The sequence below is a fragment of the Rhea pennata genome, chromosome 2 (assembly GCF_028389875.1).
Source record: "Rhea pennata isolate bPtePen1 chromosome 2, bPtePen1.pri, whole genome shotgun sequence".
Taxonomy (NCBI): Eukaryota; Metazoa; Chordata; class Aves; order Rheiformes; family Rheidae; genus Rhea; species Rhea pennata.
Window position 1 is genome coordinate 110,997,931 of NC_084664.1, and position 20,038 is coordinate 111,017,968.

The following is a 20,038-nucleotide window of genomic DNA, read 5'->3' on the forward strand; positions in this document are numbered from 1 at the left end:
ATCGATAAGTTCAAATTAATGCCTACACTTCTGGATCTTAAAAGAATCTTATTTTTAATTGTAATATGGATATCTGCTGAAGAATGACTGGTGTGTTTATTGCAAATTGAATTCAGGGTGGTGAAAAAGCAACTTTCAAAATGTCAGCTCTTGAAACACTGACTGAGAGTGAGGCCTGCAGCAGCTTCATAAACTTCATCCCAAATTCAGGGCAGAAGGAGGTCCAAACACACTATTTGGGCATTCATATCACTGGCCTGGTTACATAAGAGCGATTAATGGCTTCTTACAGCTCTCTTCTGTGGAGGACAGTGATTGCATTTCCTGAAGTTTCCAAAGAGGTTAACTTGCATGCTGATCTGAACCGCTAACTGAAGTGCTCTCTGGTAGTAGAAGAAATTCTTGCCAAAACGAGACATCCGTTATGCATTCTGATTTACTTTCCCTGATTACAGCAGGAATCAAACACAACTGCTACAAAAAAGGCACAGTGTACTGAGCAAACAAGCTTTCTGAACCAGCCCAAAAGCTCTCCAGGCTTTTCCTCTGGAGCTGTTCTACCTGTTCTTCTCCAGCTGATGGTATTTTTTTCTTTGTTAATTTGTTGTTTGCTTCCTACTTTTTTCAGCTTCTCTCTCCTTTCAGCATTTTCTCCTGCAGCTGCAGAAGATTTCCAGCAGAACAAGAACTGGTAAGACAGTCCTGCTCCTGAGTCCATATGCTCTCCGTATGGGGCACAAAGGAGGAGCCGCTATGGTATCAACTCTTTCATATATAAAAGAAATCAGAGCTACTTGCTTGGTTTCTTACAACTATCCTGAGGTGAGGAACTGTGACATTTCCCCAGCTGCTGATTTCAAAGAGGTTTAACCTAGTGTGTAATTACACAGCTATTTCACCTTTACCACTAGGGGCACAAAATATTGACAGCAATTCCGGAGTGCAGTCACTAGTAAAGTCTTACTTGAATTTGCCTTTGTCAACCCTGTGAATTTTCTATGGGATACACTTGACTCCTTTGTATTTTCAAGGCTCTTTCCCAAATGCTTTATACTGGACAGAAGAAAACAAAGTGAAATGAACCAAAACAACAACAAAAACAGAAACCCAACTAAATAATTTAAGGCATGAAAGTCAATACATTCTCCAGTAGTTTTGCAATTGGGAGTGCGGTCCTGTTTGGACAACTTAGTCACTTCTTGTAATAGAAACCTACTGAGAGATTTGGACATCTTGTTCCCTCCCCAGAATTCTTTTCAATAAAGTATTTAACATATCCATTATTATATCACGCTTCTATATAGAATTTGTAGTATTGTCACCTCAGAAATTGGTCCCTGAAATAGATGAAGAATTAATTTACCAGAACTTCTGTCAGTGTTACAGTATTTTATTTACCTATTAGGTAAATTTCAACCATGTTGGGAAATATAATCTCATCAAAGTATACAAAGTCAAATGATTCTGATTCAAGAAACAGAATAATGATTCTGCAGAGGGCCAGGCACATCCTAGCATGCTCCATATACACAAAGGTATTGGTGAAGTGGGCTTTTGCAGAATTTTCAACTCAAACATCCTATTTCCTGTGCATTTTCCTACAATTCCTGCATTCCACCCAGTAGAATTTTCTCTCATCTTAGCTAAAGGCTTTGCAGCCCTTAAAAGTCCAGGAGTTTTGCAATCATCATATACCTCATAACTTCATTTAACCCCTCCCTTGACGTATCATGACTCAGCTTATATCCTTTTGGCTTTGGATGAATGAACTACACTAAACATCAGAGAGAGGCAAACACCAACATTTTCATGAATATCCTTTTATATTTCAAAAGGAGCTCTGCATTTCCTTGTTTTTAACTTTTATGCTATAAATTTTCTGACGAGTAAATCTGTAAAAAATTTTAAAACTAAAATATCATACACTATTAGAATCACATAAAAAAGTACTAGGAAATTGAAATTCAAATGAATAATTGATATCACTACAAAAACCTGACTAAAAAAATTATCCAACTGAGGAAAGAAGACATGCCATATGATCTCTGTGTTAAATTGGATCAATCTGAATTTATTTTTCTAAAAAACCTGAAATAAGCTACCTGTGAATGGGCCTAAACTGGAATTGCACTCACTGCAGTGATTCTGAATGACAAACAGACTTGCAAAAATATGTTTATAGACAATTTTCAAATGGAAAAAGAAGCAAATGCATTTTAAAAAGTATTTACCCTGCAATATTCTCCCAGATGAGCTCTTAGATAAGTTGCTGTCTGGAAATTCAGAATGGTGCTTTCCCTTTGCTCACTCTCTCTCCCTCTCTCTCTTATATCATGCCAATTCAAGGAGCAAAAGATTCTGCTTTTACCCTGCCATGTCAATCTTCTGTTTATCCAGGTACTACCTTTCAGGCAATGAGCTTTCCTCATTTAAAGTACTCTTTCACTCTCTGGCCAAAGTGTGCCCATATACAGAGTTAAATAACCTATGAGTATTTTTGTTTCGCCCACTGACCCATATTACTATGACCATTTGCTAAGGTGATGTCTTGTTGGTATTTCTGCTCCAATAAACGAGCCCTCTCTGGGGTTAAAATACGCTTTTTCATTAGAATCATGAAAAAAAAAAAAAAACTTTGCATTTTAAGAAAGCAACAGTATGTACTAGAGTGATAACTAGTAAAAGAAAATGCAGTCTTTTTGTACAAAAGCCATCTTCACAAAATATTCTCACTCACTGGGACAACAGGATGATCCCCAGTAGGCCAGCACTGCTTCCTCTCTCTGTTAGAAGAGGAGACAGGTTAGTACAAAAGCAGGGCAAAGGAAAGGGCCTTTGGTGAGTTGAGCTGGTTCCTTAAGCCAGAGGAGCAGAAGAGAAAGCAGAGGAAACCTTGCAGATCTTTGAGCATCTTAGTCAGCCAGGTTGAGTTGTTAATCTGCATTTATGGACACTGTTTAATGAGGAGGGCTGGTGCAAGGAGGCAGTAATGAACGGGGGTGCGCTGCTGGGGTTCCTCGGGGGCATCTTCCTGTGCATTGCAGTGGGAAGGCTGGAGTGACACCAGCTTGTGCTCAGTCACCTCAGGGCAGACATATCCCGATAACTTACCTGGGAGAAAAGGAGATGATGGAAGCAATGCTGCAGCCCTGTTAGCGAGAATACGGAAGGGATGCCAGGCTGCTCCGGCTGTTCAGGCAGGCCACGTGCTTCATGTAGCCAGCAGAGCTGCCAAAGCAGGTGTAGCTGACAGGAAGCATAATGAAGGCAGCAGGAAAGCTGAATCTGAAGGAGGGCAGAACAGCAGCAGGCATGGGAGAGGTAAAATGACTCATGGTGGAAGATACTGTGCGTTCAAGGAACTGTTCAAAGTAAGGGGAATAGTATCCATATGACACAGGAGGGTTTAGAAGTCTGGTTAGAGTATCTTAAAAAAAAACCCCAAAAACAAAAAACAAATCCCATATTGTGAGGCAGGAATAGTACTTTGAAGGATTGTAGTATACCACCTGTCTTGGCATGATTCAAGTAGAAGATAGGCTGATAGACCCTGAGCTTCAAGAAAGGCAGGTGAAAGAAATAGTCTAGTAGATGCAATCTGCCACATTTTTTTCCCAACGTGAACCCTAAGCAGACTAAAGAATTTTTGTATCCTTTTCGTTCATCTAGTGTTCTTTTAAGAGCTCTGTGCAATGCATGAGTATTGTTACAACTGTTGTTGCCAAGCCGGCAACAAACCCCTACACTGAAAATATGTAGTACTCTATTATTTGGAGAGAGACCTTTCAAATCACAATCTTTTCTTGCTGCGGTCTTTACATGTGCAGAATTGTGAACATCCCCATTATTCCCAAGTGAAGTAATACAAGGAACTGGTTACAGTTCACTGCGGCTTTTTAACACAACCTGCTTGCAAGTATTCAGTGCAGAAAGATGTTATTGGAGGCGTATTCTGGGACTTATTTCATCTCCCTACGCAAAAGCAAAGCCATTCATCAGCTCAGATCAATTCATTATCCTTTCCTATAAGACAATACTTTTCTACATATATACTGCCTTCCAAAGCCCTGGCCATATTGTATGAAACAATAAACACTGGAGTTATCACTGAAAAGCATCTTTACTGGCTTTACCAGCAAAGCTTTTCTTCTGGATAAATATGTGCAGACAGGATGCTCCTCCTTTTCCTTCCTAGTGACCTCCAAGCCAGCAGCTGTCTAAGGATGAGGGACCACCTGGGCTATTGTCATTGCTGGTCAGCTGGGCTTCATAGGCTGTCGAAGGGCAAGTGTAATATTTCACAGGTTTCTGCCATCCATGCAAATTCTGAACTATTTCTCCCTGTATAGAAATGTTTTTGCAGTTACCAAAAAAAAAAAAAAAAAAAAAAAAAAAAAAAAAGAAATGAGAAACAAAGCCCCTCTTGCTAATTTATTTACTCATTGACTTTCATATAATACAGGAACAGGCAATGCAGTCCCTGAGCTAGCTCTTCCAGTATTAGTACATCACTATTCAAGAGCCCAACTGCTTCTGTTTGCAAATTTGTGTAGATGAATGCAATCCAAAATGTAGAAGTGGACCTAAACATTAAACACTATTTGCTGTAGAATTAAAGGTAAGTCTTGAACAAATAACAAGTGAAAAGTGTGCATCTACAAATTTGAACAAATATAAATATCTGATTTGAATATGCTAGGAAAAAGAATTTTCTTACAGTTTCTGTCCCTGACATTTGCCTGCTTTTGTTTACATTTCCTCTCCATAGATCTGTCTGGACTTAACAAAATAGATCTTGGAGGCTATGTCTTTTTTAGGTTGTGGCATTAGCAGTTACTCACTTGAGTCAAAGCTCAAGTCTGAGTAAAGACTGTGTACAAAATTCGACAGTGTTCAGGCAGAAAATTAGGCAGCTAAAGCTAAGTCTGGCTCCTTCCTCTCTTTCCCCTGCCTGGCAAGGTACCTTAGCACATGCTAAACTTCATGCATGTAGGTATACTCAGCAGTGCCCCAAAAGATCTGGGCTTGAGGCTCTGCAATGGCTTGTGACATGAAGTCCTTCAGTAAAGTATTATTTTTTTTCACGCTTGCTGAATATTACACTCTTTTGATTTTATATTACCCTTTTTACATACGGAGAGCTTTCCTCACTTCAAGTGTATTTTGCTATATCAGGATGATTTTAAGGCCTCTTCTAACTGAACTTGGCATAATATGCTGGTGCACAAATGACAGAGGAAGGCCATCAGTGGTATTTATTTGTGCCACTAAATCACTCCCTTGAGCTGGATAGAGAAATTTAGAAAAAATATTTTGTGTACTAATGTTAAAAATATCTCATCACCTGGTAGATTTGGAGGCTAGCCCAGGTAAGAGTGGGACCTGTAGGCACTTGAACTTCACTGTGATGGAGCTTAAGGAACATCTTGACAGCAGTGGAAATGAACCTTAGGCTGAAAACCGGAGTGAAGAAGAGCAGTTAAGCTAATGAAATGGCTATCCAAATTACAGAGCATCACTGAAGTCAGCTGCATCACAACTCAGGTTGCTTGTGAAGGCAATGCCAGCCTCTGAAGGGAAAAACCAGCAGTAATGCCTCTTCTCTTTTAGAGGATAATTACTTGGGGGAGAAAGATGAATACACAGAAACTTCCTCAGTGCTTGAGCACACAGAAGTTGGTGTTTAAGGAGTGATGTTTAAAAAACCTAGGTAAGCTGTTGAAGCAGTTTTAAGCCTGTTTGTTTTCACATTAAGAGGGGAAAAGAAGGCAGTGTTAAGAGAAACTACTTGTCAGTGTAGGACTTCAGTGATAAGAGTCCTTTTGTGGGTAACCTCTTCATTGCTCAAGCACAGGACATGAAATTGGTCAGATCCCTGATTCATAGAAAGGGTGGATCTGACCTTGACTAGCCTGCTGGGTTCCTGTCAAGCTTTCTAGGCATAACTCTACCAAGAAATTTTGTTCTGTGATAGACACCACAGTGCAGCTGCCAGGCTGCTCCTCTGTACAGGAGGTGTACCTGGATCCCTGCCTTTTAGCACTCTGCTAATCAAATCTATCCTCCCCTGGGTAGAAATAAGTATTCGGTGGCCCCAGAGCAAACCACAGGCATACTGACATTTATTAGTTTGTGTCAGTCACGAACAGTGCTGTTGTACCTTTTGCCTAGTGTCCACAGCTAAAATACACACATGAATTCTCAGAATGACAGGAGTCAGTTTGGACTTTCTTCTTCTGGCAATTAAATAGAGCAAAGGAAATAATTGCACTCTCCTCAGATCATCCCATATTTCCCTGTTCTTGCCTGGCCATATGCAACTTTTTTTCAGAGCATCTACCAAAGGGCACATAGGGCTTGATCTTTCTACCACTTCACAGAAGAATGACTGATACCTCTTATTTGGTCTAAGTGCTTCTCTGCAAAGATGATGATGCATCTCACGTATCTTTGCTCCTTTGTATGACAAACGTACAGAAAGGATAGAGGAAAATGGCCAGATATGTCTTCTATTCATTTGTAAAGGTGATAGAATTGAGAAAAAAAAGTCAGGTTCTCTAGCAAATCACTAATCAAGTACAACTCCAATTGACCTTCCAGCTCAGCTTAGGTTGAGTTATGAAATTTTAGTACGCAGTCGAGAAGAATGGATGGATGCCTGGTTTTCTTTAGACAGAAACTGTTATTTTGGATGTCTTTGGCTAGAGTTTTAGAAGTAATTTGCATTATGAAGTGTAACTTTACTGATTCAGACATCTTTTGCATCTGCTTGGGTCAATTCTGAATCTAATCTGCAAGGAAAAAAGAGGTGGAAGTAGGACAATTATTTAGGAAATTGAAAAATCCAAGTGAGCTCTTGGACGTTTTGCTTCTCTTCCCCATCTTACTGCATGCAAATAACAGCTTTCCTTACAATTTCCGACAGAAAGTATTTGGAACACTATTTTTGACTTCCTGATTTGAGTGTGTGCTTGACTCTCTGCAAGTGGCTACAGTTACCAAAAGCACTGAAACATAATACTGTGCCTCAACATGAATATTCAAGTTCTTTCAGGAGGACACCGCTAAGATCATTACAATTGCTAATTATAAAAGTGGTAGCCAAAACTCCCGCTTCCTTCTATTATTCTTACATCCTGCAGATGTCCTGATTTAGCCAGTTAATCATCAGATTCTCTTGGGAATTATCTGATTGTTCAGTTTAAAAAGAAAAAAAAAGTTACTTTGAATTTTTAGTGTGGTGTTTCTCATTTTCCCAAATGTTATGCTTCATTTCTTAAATATTGTATGTGATGTTGCATTTCTTAAACATCATGCTAGGCATTTGTGCATGTGCTTAAAATGTCTCTGAGCCATATTTTAGTTCCTCGGAAAACAGCACATATCCCTTTAATCAAAGTAGATATTTAATTATGCCTTCAATCATAATACCACCTGCCCACTCACAGCTACACAGGTCTTTCAACAGCTGTGTCATGTGGGTTCTGTAAGTTTTCTTGTATCTGAAAATATTGCTCCTGTGTGAGAGCACTTCTGAGAACTGTGGTGAAGACGAGGATATGCTTGTGGGCTGATGTTATGCCATTCGTTGAAATGGCACCTTGTGAAACAATATTTTGGGGAATGGTAAGCAGAGTGAATGATCTCCCTGAGTGCTCTGGCTTTTCCAGCATTGTAATGCTACCCGTTGGCTGTAAATAGCTGAATTACAGCTTATCTTTTCATATCTCTAATTTTCCCACAGCTAATGAGAGAGCATGGAGCTGCCACACCATAACCTGTGAGGAAAAGGATGTGAAAGGAGGAAAGGTCACCCATTAGGAAACCATAGCCCTGAGCTCTACAAACATGTAAGCATTGTGTTCTACCTACTGTCGTAAGAGGCTATATTTGTAAAGCATTTATGCTGTATTATGGTTGTAAAGCATTGATGGTATGGTATTCACTGTGTGGCATAATCTGACACTCTGAAAACTCATATCCTTTGAAAGGGCCACTAATCGAGAATGCGGATAGAGATAATTACAAGAGCTGGCAGAACTAAACCATCACATCACAATAGCAAATTTGGCCACAGAATTGATTAGCAGCATGAAAGACTCTTCTGTAACTGCACAAATTCTATTTTTTTCCTGCTCTCTTTCCAATAAGCCAACATAGCTCCATGTTTGCAGCAGACTCCGCCGATTATTTTCTGTGCCTAACTTGTCTATTGAGGAGGGACGTCATAAAAGTGCGAAAGTTATGGGTTTGTATCTTCCATGTGGATTAATTTACCTAAGGATAAATACTCTCTCCCCACCTTGCTCATGCACAGATCTCTACACTGTATTACTGCTAAGGATCTGAGTCCCAGGCTGTGTTGTATGGGTGAAAAGAGTAGATCTTACCATGTCTATGTTATTTTCTGATTTTTCAGTCAAATCTAAAAATACCAGTAGGTCACCTTCCTAAAGCACTGGAACTCACTGTTCAAAACCTAGCCCGAGGGATATGAGACGGGCTCTTCAAAAGTGATAGCCAAAGTGATGGGAAGAGGAGAAGCATGAAAATGGAAGAGCAATGTGAAAAGTGAGATAGGTGGATGAAGTGGGTGATAAAAGGGACAGTAAGGGGGAGGGAAAGGAAAGACAGAAGTAGCGCTAATGAACCTTGAGAAATATGTCACACAAAGAGGATTTTAGGAAATCCAAAGATGTCAGTCAGTCTTGTTTATTTATTATTTTATCTGTGAATGAGTCCAGAGGAAAATGTATATATGTTGTATGCATGGCACTACTATGAAATTCACATTATCTAGCTATTAGGAGATTTACCCTCCTTGCACGTCTGTGGCTGTGTGATTTATGACCCTGTTTTGGAGAGCAGGTAATGAACCCTAGAAAGAGTTGGGGTTTCCCCTTGTGAATGTTTTCCACTGCATATTATTTGCATCAGAGTGAAGCACTGTCTTTGGGACTCAGCAGCAGCAGCTAACATCTGCTTTGTGCTAGAGTAGATCCTTGTATAGACCAACAGCACTTGGTGCCCTTAGCATCTGCCTCTTCAAATTCATCCAGCAAGTCTGTGGTCAAATCAGCTGAGCCTCACTTTTGTGTCAGGACTGACCCTTGCCTCTCATAATTGTGTGGTGCACCAAGGTCCCATGTCCCAGCTGGTGTGGAGGACTGAAGTTAAAGGCTGAGCAAAGTTCCTCACAGAGAGTCAAAGTAAACCTTTCCATGCAGGTTTCCTTTTATGCACAAGTGCTGAGAGTTTAAAACGTATGAATGGGCAAGATATGGGCATGATGCCCTATGAACTCCAGCATACTGATGTATATTAACAGGTATTTGAGTGGCCCTTAGATTTCGTGTTAGATGTGGGAGACTTGGCAGCCCTCCAGCAGTACTCCCCTCCTGCTGGACTGAGTCCTCCTGCATTACCCATCCTACTTATCTCTTTTAACCTTGCCTTTGTACAGTATTTCACATCTGTGCTGTGTAAAATCAAATCCTTAGATGGCTTTCTTAATCACGTTAAATTCAATAGCCCACATTCTTCCCTTGGTTACTCGAAGCAAATTCAAATGTTCTCCCAGGTTGTTTCTGGGAGGAAAACTTTGTTGATAATGTCTGGGAACCATAGAATCATAGAATCAGTAAGGTTGGAAGGGACCTCTGGAGATCATCTAGTCCAACCTCCTTGCTCAAGCAGGGTCACCTAGAGCATGTTAGAAGGGGTTGCATCCAGGCGGGCCTTGAATGTCTCCAGAGAAGGAGACTCCACAACTTCTCTGGGCAACCTGGTTCAGTGCTCCATCACTCTCACAGGGAAGAAATTTCCCCTCACGGTCAGGCAGAACTTCCTGTGGTTCAGTTTCTGCCCATTGCTTCTTGTCCTGTCACACGGGGCAACCGAAGAGAGTTTGTCCCCATCCCCTTGACATACTCCCTTCAGGCACTTATACACACTGGTAAGATCCCCCCTCAGTCTTCTCTTCCCCAGGCTGAAGAGGCCCAGCTCTCGCAGCCCTTCCTCACAGGGCAGATGCTCCAGCCCTCGGATCATCTTCGTAGCCCTATGCTGGACTCTCTGCAGTAGCTCCATGTCTCTCTTGTACTGGGGAGCAGAGAACTGGACACAGAGATGAGGCCTTCCCAGGGGTGAGTAGAGGGGCAGCATCACCTCCCTCGACACGATACCAACACTCTTCCTAATGCACCCCAGGAGACCATTGGCCTTCTTGGCCACAAGGGCACATTGCTGGCTCATGGTCAACTTCTCATCCACCATCACTCCCAGGTCCTTCTCCACAGAGCTGCTCTCCAGAAGATCAGCCCCCAGCTTGTACCTCTTTCTTTGATGTAAACACTAGTCTTGGATCGGTCTTTCCCTGCTTTATGAACTCCTTTTTATTCCTCTCTTGGAAATACTGAATAAAGAGAATAAACTTGATGGCACATTAAAGCTTATTTAGAAACCACACACAAAAGATTTGTACAGCTCAAATGCCAGAAAAATATGTTCACATGTGATCGATCATAGTAGTCCAAGATTAGAAAATCTAGCAAGAAGGGGAAAAATTAAGAATATGCTCTTGTGAAAACTTTCATAACTTTAGACAAATGTCAGTGCAAAGAGGTACCCAGATGATAGTAGTCTGCTGAGTTATATCACTGTTCTACAAAATAAGCAGAGTCTGACTGAAGATTTTACTTCATGAATGCGTGAATACACATTTTTAAAGCTTTGCAGTATTAAAGCTATATATTTGTGTCAGCAAATTGTACATAATCTGTTTGTAAATATTATAAATTAAATATTACTTATTGTAAGCCCTTTGGCGAAATTCTGCTATAAAATGCACAGATAGAGCTCTGACAGTCTTCTACTGAAGTTATGCACAAACACCAAAAAGTGTAATTTGACTGAGTGAAATTCATTCCTTTTAGTAGCCTGAAACACTGGAAAAGTCGATTGGGTTAAATTCTGATCTCATATACTTTATTATAATTGAGATAACAACACAGTCAGCTATGCTTTTGTCATTTAAAAATATGCTGGCAGAAAAGAGTAGAATTATAGCTGTTCTGTTGTAAAGCCTTATGGAAAGGTCCTCCTGCCTGACCAGAGGCTGGATCTTCAAAAAGACCCTCTAAAACCTCTGTTAAAAAACTATATTCCAGCTATATTTGTGCATGTTGATAGAATAGCACAGCAAAACATTAAGTCACCAAACAGGTCTCATAAACAAATTTTTCCCATTCCCTCCACCAAAGGGCAAATCTTTGACAGCTACTTTGGCGTGTGACTCACCTCACTAGTGACATGAGTAAATGAGATTAGATTTTTTACCTCGTATAACCTGAATAAGCTACAATGGTGTATTCCTTGTCTGAAATGTTCATAAATTTTAGTACCGGCCTCATTTTACTGTCAACTCTGTTATGGAGCTTGCTATTCTAGTGACACACCTGTATCTCATGAAATGAAAAATAAATATGTCTAGAACCTTCCCATATTTCTGCAATTCTCTAAGTCTTTGGAGAGATACTGGTTCTAGAAAGAGAGTAAAAGAATTCAAGATGAAATTTATTAAAAAAGCCATCTTGCATAGCTTTCTTCTGCATTGTACTCTAACAAATTCTTCCAGTTCCTGTTTTCATGAGCAGTAAGATAAATTACACAGTTCTTTCTTAGGAAAGTCCTAAAATAAACAATTTGGTCTTTGACATAGATTTTAAGATGGAATTATTTAGATTTGTTTTGTTTTCATTTTCAAGGAAAAAGATTTCCTTTTTTATTTTATTTCATTTTGTTCTTTGCAAAATTAGCATACAGTATAGTAGTGGATGTTAAAAACTGTGGTTAGGAGCTGTTTGATCCAGGGATTGGGAGTGGGCTCATCTCCCTTTATCTCTGTGATTTACAGCATTTTGTTGCAAGGACAATAAAGTGTTATTACAATTCAATGTGTGTTACTGTTCTCTGAGGAAAGGGCAACCTATTAGCAAACGGCACAAAACCCAATATAATTTAAAAATAACACAGCATAACTGATATTACTTTAGAACGTGCTTATATGGAAGGGAACAAGAGGTTAATTGTACAAAATAATATTACTGAACATCCAAATACCATTTCTAAATGTTATAGTACATTAAAGGATACTGCAGTGAATAGTCCTAACAGTGATGATAAGCATGGCTGGACTTGAGGAGGTATCCTGCAGCTGTTTTCTGTCAAATACAGGTAATATTAAGGAAACAAGCATACAATTGCTTTTGAACAGTGTTAATAAGACATTAACAGCAAATAAAACTACTTTAAAATGTAACTTCCTTATTTTATTTTAATAAAATGTTTCTAAACATTTTTCCTTTAGTAACAGAAGTGGAGTGACTTTGTAGAGAAATTTGGCAAGCCTGTATAATGTATATGCTGCTATCCCATCTAAGGTGTCACAAGTAAAGCTTACTCATGCGAAGCAAATTTCCATCTGGCTTTGGTGGTGCAACCTTGGCCTCTTCCTGCACTTTGACACAACTGTCAATGGTAGAGATTAGGGTAATATCCCTGGGAAGTCTGGACTACTCCCCAACAAGCAAAGTCAGCATAACCAAGGCTGAACAAATAATTCTAGCCAATGGTCATGTCAAACTAGTGGCTTGCAAATGCTGAGGTGTTATGGGAAACACAGAAGTAAATGGAGCCTGAGCGTCTGTCTCAGAGACCTTTCGCTTTTAGCGTCACCTGACTTGGATTCTCTTGGAAGCTATTCCATGCTGCAGCAGGGCAAGTGAACTGCTATGGGAAATTTTCTATGACAAAGAGAGGAGTCGGATGCCTTTCTTCTTTCTTTTCCATAAATGTGGGGCGCATTGTCTGCTTTTGAAAAATCTCCCCTTGAAAGGTTGCAGAAATGTACTGGAAATCCCACTGTGTTCTGACTGGAGCATTGCGGTGGGGCAGATCTAAGGGAAGGACAGAAGCAAATTCTCTTAATTGACTGTGCAGCGTTTTAGGGCACTTGTAGTTTTATTGAGGAACCATGTCTGTTGAAATCCAGATTACATGGGTACAAGCAAAGTCAGTAGTGTTCCAGTCAGCTTCAGTGCTCAATCTCCATAAAGAGAAATGTGCAATTCTTGCTGCTGCTCCATGTGGTTCAAGCTGCATGCTCCTCAATTTAGCTACACAAAAGCAGCATAGAACTATTTGCTACATAAATAACATATCTGTTGAAAGAAGAACTTCTCTGAAGATTGGTATGCAAGTTACTAGTGACTGTTTTTAAGGAGAAACTTAAATTTCTCTGAGTTTCACTTGTATCTACCTTAAGGAGAGTTTTTTCAAGAAATGATGAACAACAATTTCCTCAGACTTTCATATACATACTGATCTATTATTGCCGTAAGTAAAAAGGTACAGGATAAGGCAAAGTAAACAACTGCATTACAATGCAGCGCACACTCTAGAGTGTTGTAATTGTAGGCATAATTGTAACAGCAGGTCTATGTTGTCCATCTAAATAGAGATCTGTAATTCAGACCATGCAGAAGGCAATGTGGTTTGTACCTCTCAATATCATAAATCTAAGGCTGGAATTTCACTCCCAGTGGATAACATTGCAACATTCTTCTCTCTGTGGTATTGTCACCTGCTGCAAGGATAAGCTTCTACTTCAGTTCAGTGCTAATAGGACTCACTGCATATCATCACCGAAGTGTTTCTGGCCAATTAAAGTTTTTAACTTAGTCAATCCAGCACAGATATTCTTTAATACCAATTAACAGAATTCATCATTAAGAAAGACTTAAACTGTGCTCATTTTTGCAGAGCTTGGAATACATGCAGTAAGGAAAAAGAACCTCCAACCGAACGAAACATCATCTTGTTATTGAAATAGCATCTTGATATTTTTATATGCAATGTGATATCAGAGAAAGAACGTATGTTCCAGGATAGCTGTTCAATTAAATCTCTTGTTTTCATTTCTGAAAGCGCACCACTACACATTTTAGATTGTTCTGCTGCACTATATTATTAGAAACAAAATATATTATTAGGTTTATTTAAAGAAGGCATCTTTTCCCTATAAGTGAGTGGTCCTGGGAGGATTTTGGGGTGTTTTTTTCAGCCCGTTATATTACTTCCCTACAACAAGATTGTAGTTACAGACTAAAGAGGAAAAATAGATTTAGAGTTTGACGACAGTGAAGGCAATAATCCTAACAAATAGAGGGCAGAGCCTTATAAAGAAAACAGTTATGATTTTTGCCTTGTCCCTGACTATGCAATTTCCTTGTTCTATCTGTGGGAGGACATACATTGCCTGAACTACTCCTGAGGCTCTCCAAAGTCATCTTTCACTCTTACATTTCAGCAGCAGGCACTTAAAGCAAACTTTCATTCCATCTAACAGCTGCGTATTACCTAAGAAACCTCAGCCGCAGGACTGTGCAGTGTGATTCTTGGAACATAAAAATGATTGTTTGTCATTGAGATATACTGTCATACATTGAGATAACTGTCATACCAGTTTGACCCCACAGATACCAGCAAATAGCGAGTGCCTGAAATAAAGCACTTTTCCAATGATGGGAGAAAAGGACTGGGAATTAGAAGACTGAAGGTATTAGTTCTTGCTCTGCCACTGGCTGCCTGCATGACCTTGGCCAAACTGCTTTCTCGCTCATGTTTCCCTTCCTCTCGTCTACTTCAGTTGTAAGCTTTTGGCATTTGTTTGCACAGACGGTAGGACAGTGCAATTCCATCTAAGAAAGGGCACATTTACAAACCAGGAAGTCTTTCTCTCTCATTAACTTTGACAGACTCATGTTGTCACGGTTGCATGTTTTTTTTGTTTGGTTGCTTGGTTTTTTTTCTTTAGGGATGACGATTTGGAGTGTCAACTACTGAAATTATACTTTTTTGTTTTACGGAGAAAGTAATTTTCTCAGTTTTGAGCCCACTCCTTCCTTCCTGCTGAGCTGACGACACAGCGAATTATGCGTGGAAGGGGACACATGTTCCCTGCCATCAGAGGCCAACAGGAGCGGTGGCTGGTGACCACCAATGCCTTCTCCTCCCGGGTCTACCTCTTCCCTTGTAGAGTGGCTTCACCACAGTCTGAGAGGGGATTCCCTCACCTGGCTTCAGAAAAAAACATCACTCTGTCATGGTCAAACATGAATTTGGTAGAAAAATTACATGCAAGGTAGAAAACAGAAAAGCCATAAAAGGCCTTTTACGCCTAGATTGTGCTGGGATTTGCATCCACACAGTTTTTTAGCTGCTGCAGTCATTACCATGTTTTGAGGACTCAGGTAGTTTTCCCCTCCATCAGCAGACTGATTGAGACAGGGTGAATTTCTCCACCTTGTGCCAGAACCTGGCTGGATCACTAGATCAGACGGGCCCATCTCAGCAAGCACCAGAAGGCCACTTCAGACGCTCGCCTGATGAGCAACATGACACCTTGCTTGATGAAACCACATCACGTGAGAATGTGGTGGAAAGCAGAGCGCCTGCTATATAACTCTAAGGCAACAATCTCCTTTTCTCCTTTTCTTTAATCCTCGGATGACAGGAGAGCCCCCACATTAGGCTGGGGAATAGCTACAGAAAGAAATGAAGGAACAGGCATGTGTAGGGCAGGGAGGGAGGAAGACAACTCTCCAGCAGGTGAAAACAATTAGGGAAGAAATTGTGACCTATCCTGCACAAGTTATTAACAGTAGTTCCCAGATGATTTTTGTTAATAAAATTGTGGCCTAATTACACCACCTCCCTTGAATTTTGTTTTAATTTCTATGCTTCTGGGACAAGAAGCAAAAAAGATTCAGGAAGAATGAGAAGATAGTCTAGGAGAGAAAAATCCCTGACATTTTTAAAGACGTATTAACCAATATGCTAGTAACTTTGCTCATGGGAAAGTAGACATGGTTTGCTCATGGGAAAGGATATGGAGGCTAGAAAAAGATGAAATGGAATGGGAGAAAGAGCAGAGCAATGTGGAAGAAATGAAGTACACAATGCAGCTTCTTAACTTGTGAAAACAAAACATTATTGTCAAATATCAAATATTGTGTATAACAATGAATCCTTGCTAAATCCTGCACAGAAGCATGAGGGGTATGAAAATGTCTGCCAGCACCTCCTTTCCTGAAGAGATCCAGCCAGCCAGGGCAAAATCATGTAGACAGCCTCACAGGAGTGTGCTCTGTGGAGTCCAGTTGTCTCCCCTTCCGTCCTCCAGTGTTACTAGAAACAGGACCTGGAAAAAAGTGGCTTTTTTATTCTCAGCAATACAGCAGTAGAGTATCCACATCCTAATTCACAAAGACTCATTCTGTATAGTACAGCTGTAACCTCACTGGATTCTCCAAAGTGGAGAAAGCTCAAAGACATTGCAAGCTGAAGATCTTCTCTTGTTTTTCATTTTATTTTTAGGTTGCAGCTTGCTTTCTAAACAGCTTCTGTTACTATGGTTGTAACTGTGATAGTCGAAGGACACAGACAAGCTAAAATTTGCAGGCCTTTGCTGGAACAACTGATACAGTAGGAAAATGTAGATAATATTCCTGGCATACAAGCCCTTCCTCTCTATTTTTCCAACCATATTGGTCGGTCTAATAAAATATGCTGCTTCCACCTACAACCCTTATCTTGCCTGTGAAAAGAGAGTAATTCATTTACTTCTGTAAAGGCCTCATAATACCACTTTTTTTACGCTGGAACAATCATGAACAATGTGCCTGTGTATTTGATAGTCTAGATCTAAAGCACTAACGGCAATTTGTGACATATCTCGCTTAGCATTTTTTTTTTATTTTGGGTCTCAAATGCATAGCTTAACTCATAATCAGAAAGTAGATTTACAGAAGCTATTGCAGCTTTAATAGTTGAAGGAGCATTAGCAATTTAGGGAAAGGTAGTAGATAAAAAGGCTGGAAATTTTAGAGAATGCTAATCCTTTTCCGTACTGAAACATACTTGCCTTGCCCGAGGCATCATTCCTTGAGAAAAAGCATTAAGCTTTAACTGCTGGATTGAACTGAATTTTGTTTTAGCACATTTGTACACAGTAAATGTATATGAATAACTAGTCCTTCCTGCAAAAGGTATGATCAGAGCCTTGTTTGACATGTTTGTAATTATCTCTGCAAAGACTTTGGTGAGGGCATTGGGGAATGCGACATCCCAGCAGTGGCAAATTGTGCTCTATCCAGTATAAAATAGACTGTTGCTAGTTAAAAGTATTTGAGTAGACAACTTAAAGCACATTCATTGCTGCTTGTGCAGGAACGGCTCTTCTGTACAAATGCTGGCAGAAAAGTGAACACAAAAGAAGCATTTTGCTCCGTTGCAGTATGCAGTTTCACATTATTTACATTTTGAGTAGAATCACATCCTGTTTTGTTTTTACGAGAGTATTAAGCGTGGTTTTGATCCTGGATAGTAAAACCCAACAATATTAAGGACAACAATAAATTGTAGGTACCTTTCACTGTAGCTAATGAGCATCATCGCAGATATGGATAACAGGGACAGACATTAGAGCTTCAGCTGTCATTTTGTTGTATCAGCTTACCTTCTAAACCTGTCTGAAAGAGAAAGGGAATAAACTGCTGTTTGACATGCATGCAAGAAAATTTGTTCTGCTGCTTATGTATGTGTAAGACTGAAGAATTTCTTTTGGTTTTACTATTAGCATAATCAGAAACATTGCACTCTATCAATTTGTTAAAGTAATCCTTGTTGTTATTATAGGCAAAATAGACAGTGGGATAAATCCTTTGTTCGATTACATTGGGAAAAATCCAAAATAATCACGTTCATATCAAATTTACTCTGGAGTTACACGGGGCTAAATGAAATTAGAAAACACATTGCAGTCTTGTTTGTATTACCAGCAGTTATGGGTGCCTAGTACAGGAAACGTAGCGTTACCACTTAACTCACGGTTTTACCTGTTCACGCTATTTCGGGGTACTTTTTGCTCATGTCAGCTGCTCAGAAGACTAACATCTACTAGAAAAAACAGATGAATTTTATATAATCAATATCTTGTAAATCCTTGGATTTTCAGATTTCACGCTTCATCCGGTGTAATTTCTTGGGAAATCCCAAATCCACCACCTTATAAATTGACAATATTATAGCTGAGACAAAAGTTCAATAGATCTCCTAGGACTGCATTATCATTTCTCTGGCAAAGAGGTAAAATTACATTAACAAATTTTGCCAAGGACTTGCTACATGTGCTTAGCGAGCAGACAGTCTGAGAAGTCGTCGATACCTCCAGAGAAGTGATTAGTTGTCAGCTGGGTGGTTCTAAATGTACCAGATTGTTTAAACAGTAAATGATTTTAAATATAAAAGGAGGCTTCTTCCAAGAATTGTTATATTGAGCATTACAAAATTGCCGTTTTTCTTCCCAGAGAGCTAACCTCCATCTGTTTCTGAAAGAGCTTAGCATTCCTAAAGTAACAAATCATATTTCAAGGCATCGCTCTTTATCACTCACCAGTTAATGGGGCTAAGAAAAGATTTCAGATGATTCTCATGACTGCAGTGCAGGCTCAGACAAAACAAAAGGAGCAGGATGGAGATGTTATGAAGGCATATTTATCGGGCTACAACTTAACCTCTTGCAATCAGAAAACTTAACCAAAGGACACACGGCATTTAGGGCACTACAGAAAACACTGGCATTAAGCTGGTCGTATTTCAATGGCATTCAGAAATTTGAAATATTATTAGTCAAGCAACAGCTTGAAAGAGGGATAATGAGAGAAAGCGCTGGACACTGCAAGAGACAAACAGCAAGGGATGCTATATTTTAGAGGAGACACAATTTCCAATTTCTGCTTCTTAGGAGAGTGCCAGAAAGCAGCAATCATCAGGTACCTCACAGACTGGGGTATTTCAGGGACTCAGGACTCTTCTCTGCATGTAAGTGTCTCTGAAAGCACTGGAGAATTTCGCTCCACATTTGCTATCCAACTCCAGAACCAGCCTCGTCTGTCATTGCTGCGGTGCGGTTGGTTGGTTGGTTTCCGCTCGTGCAAGAAGGGAAGCCAGGTCCCAGGTTCCCCTTTATGTGATACCCTCTGACCAAACCACTGCTCAGCAAAATGCTATTCTATCTTGCTATGGGTCATTAAGAAACATACTTTTGGTGTTTTTCAGCTCTGGTTGGTTAGTAACGGAAAAATTTAGCCTCAGCCCTGAGATGCCTTTTTGATGACAGTTTTGACAAAGCCAATGCATTTCCATGAAAAATCTCTGCAAGGTAGTATGAGTCAACAAACACTGTGATGCCAAATTGGCAGGCCTGCCTTAAAAAAGAGTAGGTGTAGTGGCCTTTCCAGTCTTACTTTCCCATCTTTGTCCTTGCACATGAACATTTTAACGTACTTTTAACGTCTGTATCAGATATTTTTCCTTAGATTCCTTGTCTCACTCAAGACATTTGAAGGATGGTGCTCACCCAGTGGAGAGATATTCAGTGCATCTTTCTTATCCAGCCAGTGGATAGTCCTATGTGTTGCATCATCTGATTATAGAAGACAGAATTATCACTTTCTATATAGGCTTTTTTTAAAAAAAATTGTTTTGACTCAGGCAAGGAAACACATTTTCCCTTTAATTTCTTTGTCATGACTGAGCTTATTAACAGAAACATTTCCTCCTCGACTCCCCAAAATCAAACTTCAGGCATGAAAAACATGGAAAGATTGAAAATGGTGAAGTTAAAAGCAACTGAAAAGCTGGATTTGATAATAGACAATTTCAGCATATATATCACGGCTGGTAATACACTAATTCCTTTGTAAACACTCCTACACCTTTCCATAATGTACATAGATGAATAAAACATACAGTAGATAATCACAAATGTTGTAACCATGACAGTATTATTAGTGCTAATAATACTGTTTTATATACTCACAAAATATACAGCAAGTAGGTTAATACTTTTAAATTGGCTGAATCTCTCTCTTTTGACAGTGGCATGCTTACCCTGAATTTCCAGAAGGATTTATTA